Raw genomic sequence first — 8,185 nt, forward strand, 5'->3', positions numbered from 1 at the left:
TTAAATAAAATATAAGAATATAGACAAAATCACTCCAATAAAATAACACCCGCTGGGAACACATTTAGGCATATATACACACATGAATAAATAAGGCACTGTTACCAAGTAAAGTCAAAATCTACACACGGAACATCAGGATACATTTCACGAAACCTATCTAAACACCATGAGAGTACTTCAGGACAAGTACCCCCCCTTGATCAGAGGAATGGTGGCGTAGGAAAGCCTCCAACACTTGATCAGGAATCTCCTCTGAGAAACGAACCTTCGCGCTGGCATCCGTATTAACCACCGCATGGGGGGCGCGGCGGGCCCAGCGCGCTCTGCCAACGCCACACGGAATCCCAGGCGATCACCCATCCAAGTACTATCCGTGCCCGGCGCTGCTTAACTTTCGTGATCTAACGGGAACGAATGCACTCAGCGCGGCCAGGGCGTTGGCTACTTTCACTTGAACTGGAATGCATTTAACTATGTGTACTGCTTCTCCTGCGACCAAAGCCATGTGTCCTGGAGTTTTGGTTATTGCATACGCAAATTCATCAGGTAATATAGTTGCTAGACTTAATGCATTCTCTATTATTTTCTTTTCCGAGATGCATCTTAGTGTCGATATATCCTGATAGAGTGCCGTTATTTGTCTTCTGACAGTTTTTCTACGTAAATGAATTTTGAGTTAACGTATGCGAATATATCCAAATTTTTGACTGCTGTTTTACGTTTGGGTATAAATGTATTTCCTTTAGTCGTTTCTAGGAAAAAGAGCTTGGGGTGTTCTGTGGATAACAGGGTGTATCCGCACAAAGGCTGTTCTCCAGTCTTGGTTAGCACAAAGGTTATTTCTTGAGTCGTAAAGGCAAAACCCGGTAGCGTCGGGTTGCTATTGGTTTTTATTTCTTGAATTTTTGTGGCGATTCCTTCGTGCAAGACGTCATATTCGTCGAACTTACATAGGAATAGTGGATGTGGCTGCCAATAGGTGTATCCATCTTCTGAATCCAAACAAGTTCCTTTATTAATAGCGCATTCATTAAACTATTCATTAGACTTATTCATTAGACTAGCACTATTCATTAAACTTATTTAACGAATAGTAAGTTTAATGAATAGTATGATTTACGAATAATAAGTTTAATGAATGCTATTAACAACGTTTTTGTGTTTAAACGAATCCACGGTCAACGGAATAACTCTTTACTAAGCGTAGACTAATCTTAGACGCAAAAATACGATTGTTGAAAATGCTCGATGTGTTACTCTCCAAGACAATCGCACGAATGCCAGCCTCGTGGAGATTTTTCTCGCTGTACGATTGCATTTGCTTTCTATACTCGTTTGGAAGCATCGAGAAAGTTCCAAACGCCGTTGCTAGGCAGTTTCTGCCTGAAGTTTGATACATACTCGTTAGAAACATCGAGAAAGTTCCAAACACCGTTGCTAGGCAGTTTCTACCTCGAGTTTGATTATTAATGCAATGTATGTCCCGTTGTATCGGCACCTCCGAGGCAACATCACACGTGGCTAGGCCCGCTCCCGAGGCCGCATGCCGCCACTACCACATTTCTCGGAAAACCCATACAACCACTCCAGACCTCCGTTAGGCAAAACGTCCATCCCGTGACCGTGGCTACATTCGGCGACCAATTGTCACTTCGAACCCAATCTCGCTATCACAAATCTTGAACAATTACAGCTAGGATAAAATCTAGGCTAGAGTAGAGGATGTTCCCAAAATTTCCAAGAAAAGGCTTCGGCTTTCCTTTCATCTTCGATATATATAAAAAAAGATAGGCGAATGAACAATACTTTATTCAAAAGGCGAAGTTACACTTCAATAGCAAAATACAGACTGACTTACTTACTAAAGAACTGGGATCTTTGCCTCCTCACTATGATTCATATATCTCAAGGGTGGGAGTTCGGTTACTGTCTATTCTCACCGCTATCGCATGACCAGGTGTTGTATGCATATCCTGAGGTCGGCGGATTCCTGGCTTCTGGGCGACGTTACAAACTGATCGATCCCCTGATTTCTGTTACGATAATAGGGGTGGTTCAATTGAGTTTACACTAAATTAACAGGTATAAATTAATGTTTATTTCAACAACTTCGTAAAGAGATGGTTACGCTGGTGCGTATGTACAAGTTAAGTAAGCGATTGATTTAAGGGTAGAAACCCGATAAAGGTATGTTGACTATTCTAACGATGAAAAATAAGTGAAGTTCTGTGACGATGCTCTGTCGGAGGAAAGCTAGTGATAGGTGTGTCTAACCATCGGATTTGTTGATGATAATGTTGGTTAGGAGAGCGAGGACAGTAGACATTGCTTCTGATTGAAATTGAACTTCGTATAAGTTGATGGAAATTTTATTGTATAAATCCAACAGAGTGTCGGTTCAAAGTGTTATAACAGAATAATGTGTTGAGCGCTAATTTAGGAGGGTTTTTATATGGAGGTTTTAGTCCCTTTGGAGGGGCTGTTTTGTTATTATTTCGATAGCTATGGCATGCAGGATGTTTCGTCTACTTTATTACTGTTTCTGAGCGGGTGGCCTTTCTTGAGCGTGTGACACTTCCACCGGCATGTCGGTTGACGTCCACGGTTCGGCTAGCGAAAAAAGGAATAAATCGTAAAACTAAAGGATCGTTCAAAATTGACACTTTATACCTTCGTTCAAGTTTGTATAACGAGATTACGATATTAATTACACTATGTTACGTAGATATTAGTCTATATTCATTATTTACTGAAACTGTAGTAAGACTGACTAAACTTCGATTTTGATGTTTTTTGCGTATGTCGTGCAAATCTATATTTTGAAAAATCTTTTCCTATCCATACAAGGACTGAACTTGCTTAATTCCCGAGATATTCGCGAAAAACTGCCGGTATCGCTTGAATGAATTCTGCCTATAGTTGTGCGTCCGTGCAACCTATGCGTAGGTTGCTACCGGATATAGTATTTTGTTCATAGTATATGTAGGTATGATAGGGGGAGATTGAAAGATTACGGGAGATTGAAATATTATTTAACTGCCAGGTAAAGAGAGACGTCCGCTTGAACTCGCTGACTAAGCCCTCTTGTCTTCATGTAGGCATTCTCTGCAAACACACACATACATTCCTGTATGCAAAAACTGCCTAGGTCGAGTTCACCGTCAAGCCACAAAAACGCGTGTGCTCGGCAAAAACAGAATAAGCCGATGAACCACCAATCAACGAAATAAACTTGATCATTACAATAGACAATATAGAGGAAATTTATGTCGATTCTTCCCTAACAATAAATAATGTCAATGTTTGCGTACATTTATTGTACAATTACATTATTTATATAAATGTTCTTATGCTGTACAATTACATATATGTCGAGTCAAAGTCCGAATCTGGGCCCGAGTCGTCCTCTTGGCGGAGGCTTGGGACAGGTAAGGATTCCTCACTGAATCTATCCATTTTTTTACACTGAAGTTATTTTTATTGACACACACAAAAATGTTACAGAGTTGACACAGCTCACAATGATCACACACTCGCGACATCTGTGACGTCGTTCGTGGAAAAATAGGTCTCTCCTGTCTTCCTGTAACTGGGACAAAGACTGTTTATCTGTTGAAGGATTTTAGGTAACTAGGTATTAGTGTTTATAACGGTCCTCGGGCTAGCCGATCACGTACTGCGGAGACGCGTCGGCATCTGGTAAACATCCTGCCCGGAGAATAGGATCTGCGTTTGGCGAGCTACGGGACAGAAACCGTTGGAATGTTTACTGCCACGTGCCGCTACAAATCTTTCTTTTAAGGAGAGCTATAGGGTTACTCAATGCCTTTGTTAGACAAAGCGTTCATCCCTTGACCGCGGCTACGTTCGGCGACTAATTGTCGCCTTGAGCCCAAGCTCATTATCACAAATCTCGAACAATTACAATCGGACTGGGTGACTACAATTGTTTAATTACAGCTATGATAGATTCTAGATTACGGTGTTAAGGAATTTTTCCGAAATACCTAGGGGAAGGCTCCGATGACCTTTCATCTCCGACATATACTTTAGCCTGCCACGTGATTCTAACAACCTCGATTGAATTTATGTGCAAGTGCAAGTGCATTTTACGCAGTTTATCAATAGTTAGCGACTATCTCCACTCGAATAACTCTACCAGTGCTATACAACTCTCAGGGTGCATGCCGTGATCGCCCACTCCTTATAATAATATCAAACAATCCCATTATTTACATCTACAAATTTAAAGCCGTCGCAACAGAATACCCATCCACTAGGTAAACAAAACAAAATAATACACCCGCCAAGCACGAACGCTCTGTAGATTGTTATCATCTGTTCCATTCGTGCTTTATAGACTAAATACTCATTCGTTAGATATTTAATTATTAAATTCAAATTATAAACTGAATTTCAGCCATTGTCTAATAAATACTGCTCGCAAACCATCTATCATTTCTTAAATCAAATATAAGAATTGTTTATTTTATAAATTATGTTGTGTGTCTAAACACAGCCCACTCAAACATTGTATCGACCGCGTGACATTGATTGTCAACAAGTCCTATAAACTAAGATCTTTCAAATTTCTTTTGTTTTTGATAGACACAACCGCTAGCCGATGAGTTATTCCAGTATATTTGGCTTGTTCTTTGTTATTATACAATTACTGCCATTTTTTACGACTGACCTCCTTTCTCGTAGTGACACGACACTATGCTATATTTAATCAAAACTCATAATTGTAGCAATAAAATACTTCCTATCAATACAATATTATTTAATACAATAATATAAAATTTAAATATCCTGGTTTAGGGCTGTTAAAGGATATAGGTTTGGGTTTATTAATTAATCGATTCACGCAGATTCGATTTTCTCCAATATATTTGATCGCCTCGTACAACACGTCTTAACACACAGAATACACTCGGTCAACTAACACGTGGTCGACTTCTAAGACAAAAGAGCGTCGTTAGAAGTCGTACCAACTTAGCTTGTAGTAACTAGCGATCATGCCAACCTAACATTTTTCAACACTCCCCTTTGATCGTAGTTCCTACAAGCCCCATAGCTTTGGTGAAATACTGAGTCTTAACCCTATTTAAGCCTTTGGTAAGGATGTCAGCGTCATTCTCAGGATTAGGTATATACGTATAATCTAATATCCCCTTCGACACGCAGTTCTTAACGTAAATGTAGCGCACTTGGACGTGCTTAGAACTCTCAGCAAATATTTCGTCCTTTGACCATGAAATAGCTCCGATATTATCGCAGAATATCTTGCAGGGGCGATGGCAATATGACAGTTGACCCAATTCCTTTAACAGTAAAGAAATCCACACTGTTTCCCTTGCTGCTTCCTGCATTGCCACAAATTCCGCTTCGCACGTCGATTGAGCCATAATCGGTTGTTTTTTGGATAGCCAGGATATCGCACCACCAGCGAGTATGAAAACATACCCGCTCCTGGATTTCCTATCTACCGTACAGCCCGCAAAATCCGAATCGCAAAACGCCTTCAAAGGTTGTCCCGTTCTTTGGTACACTAGTTTTAAGTCTTTGGTTTTCAACCGGTACTTGAATATCCTCTTCACTGCCTTCCAATCGGATACAGTTGGATTTGCACACCTTTGACTTAGTTTTCCTATTGCACACGCGACATTAGGGCAACTTACAGTGGCGACATACATTATATGCCCCACAGCTTGTTCGTATAATTTATTGTCGAATAATTTATTTAGCTAGCGGTGTCGACACTCCTACCTCATGAGTAATGTCAAACAGATCCAGCATTTGACCTATCTGTATGGATTGATCAAATATCACAGTGGTGCTGTTTGGCATGCTCAGGCGGATGGATAGAAATTGAGTGTCTACACCTAGCATTCTTACGTCTAATTTGTCCTTAATCCTAGTTTTGAATATTTCAATCCACTCCTTCGTCCCAAACACAAGAATGTCATCCACATACACAGCTACAATAAATTTTTTAGACGCATCCACATACACACATGGATCGCTCACACATGGGTTCAGACTCATACCCTTTAAAATACTATTGATGTGCCTAAACCACATTCTCCCAGCTTGTTTCAGTCCATCCAGGCTCTTTTTAAGTTTACACACAAATTGAGTTCTGTCCTTCCCTGGCTTGGGAAATTCTGGTTGCTCCGTGTATATATCCTCATCCAGAGAACTGTTGAGATACGCACATTCCACATCGATGTGCTCGTAAACCCACCCATTCTCCGCAGATAGAGCAAGCAGAATTCTTAGAGTTCTGCGTTTCACTATTGGACTGAAGGTTTCTGAGTAATCTACTCCAGATCTCTGCCAGAATCCCCGAGCTACCAGTCTAGCCTTATACCTATCAGGGTCTCTCTTTATCACAAGAACCCACTTACAGTCTATAACGTTTTTATTTAAGTGTCTTTGCACAATGTCCCACACATCTTTTCTTTTTAGATTGTCTAATTCTTTCCTTATTGCGTCAGACCGCTTTTGAGCATCTGGCCCCCTCAGGGCTTCGTACACATTCACAGGTACACACATGTTTTGAGTTTTACAAACGGTCGCAGTATGAGCACAATTATCACATGTTTTCGGTTTGTGCCGTCTTGCCGACCTCCTGGGCACAATCGGTACACTCACAGCCTCCACTGGATTATTCTCACTCGTTAAATTATCCATAAAGTAGTCAGTCTCCCCTTCGTCGTTTTCGCCATCACTCTGTGTTTCGACGTCAGTCTGGCCAACTCCCCTTCCAAGTTCAAAGGCTTCTACATCCCATATCCATTCTGAGGACCTACTTTTTATATTGCTCATCTCCGCTTTAGCGTTCTTGTGGGGGAACGTGTTCTCCTCGAACCTGACATGACAGGATATTATCACCTTCTTGGTCTTCGGCAGGTAAACTCTATAACCTTTGACCTGTTTGTCATATCCTACAAATATTCCCTCATCCACCCTGCTCTCGAATTTTCCTCCGCTTGAACTCTTCAGATACCAGACTCTGCATCCAAGCACACTCAGTCTGTTAATCTCCCCTTGGAGGTCACATCCCTTACCCTTCCATAATTCCAGTGGGATCTTGTCTCCGATAGCAGTGAATGGAAATAGGTTCCTTATGTGACATGCCGTGTTCACAGCCTCCCCCCACAGATAGTCAGGGAGTCCTGATTGGATGAGTAAACATCTAGACATTTCGACCTATTTGCTCGTTCGGAAACCCCATTTTGTTCAGGGTTTCTAGGAACGGTCGTTCTGTGTAAGATGCCTTTCTCCTTCAGATATTTCTCAAAGTTTTCCCCCGTGCACTCAACCCCGTTATCAGTTTGGAGGGCACTTATTTTGGATTGGTGCAAAGCCTCCACTTCCACCTGGTACTCGTTGAAACATTTGAGTACTTCATTCTTCCTACTGATGATTCTGACGTGCATGAAACGAGAAAAGTCATCAATAAGGGTCTCAAAATAATTACCTCCGCCCAGCCACTTGCATTGAGTTCTGCCACTAATATCGCTGTGAACAATCTCTAAAGGGCGTTGACACATATGGTGAGCTGTCCTCGGAAATGGTACTTTGGTCATCTTTCCTTTCACGCAGACTCTGCATGGTTCCTCATGTTTCCTCGAGTCCTCTTTCACACTACTTACAGGGATTTTCCTCATCGCATTCCCATGTAGATGACCTAATCTCTCATGCCATGATACGATACTTTTGTATGCCCCGGCTTCAATGACCTCAATGTCGTCGTCATCTTTCCTAGGTCTTTCCTGATCATTCTCCACGGAAACGTTTGCTACATGCCTTTCAGATGGTATTGTCTCTAGGTAGTACACATTGTCTCCTGCCTTTGAATTGAATATTACATCCCCATCATCATGTGTACCGATGGCCTCATCCCTCGTACATACTGCCAATTGCCTGATTGAGATTAGATTCACATTTAATTCAGGTACCCACAGGACGTTCGACAAGTATAGGTTCCACCCGCCACAGGCCTTAGTCATCTTCACGACGATCGTTCCTTTTTCCTTGACTTCCAGATACACCTTACCAATCCTGATCTGTCCAGTTGCAGGCACGAAATCCACGAACCGATGCCTGTCCGGAGTCATGTGATTTGAGGCCCCCGAGTCAAGGTAGCTGATCCTGTCCCTTTCCATGTGGCTGA

At 41.7% G+C, this 8,185-nt stretch overlaps 1 pseudogene; it reads right to left on the bottom strand.

Moving 5' to 3' along the window:
• Positions 1-327: 327 nt before the first annotated feature.
• On the bottom strand, positions 328-445 carry LOC126877160 (5S ribosomal RNA; annotated as a pseudogene).
• Between the last annotated feature and the right edge of the window lie 7,740 nt (positions 446-8,185).

This window comes from Bombus huntii, unplaced genomic scaffold, assembly GCF_024542735.1.
Source record: "Bombus huntii isolate Logan2020A unplaced genomic scaffold, iyBomHunt1.1 ctg00000126.1, whole genome shotgun sequence".
NCBI lineage: Eukaryota > Metazoa > Arthropoda > Insecta > Hymenoptera > Apidae > Bombus > Bombus huntii.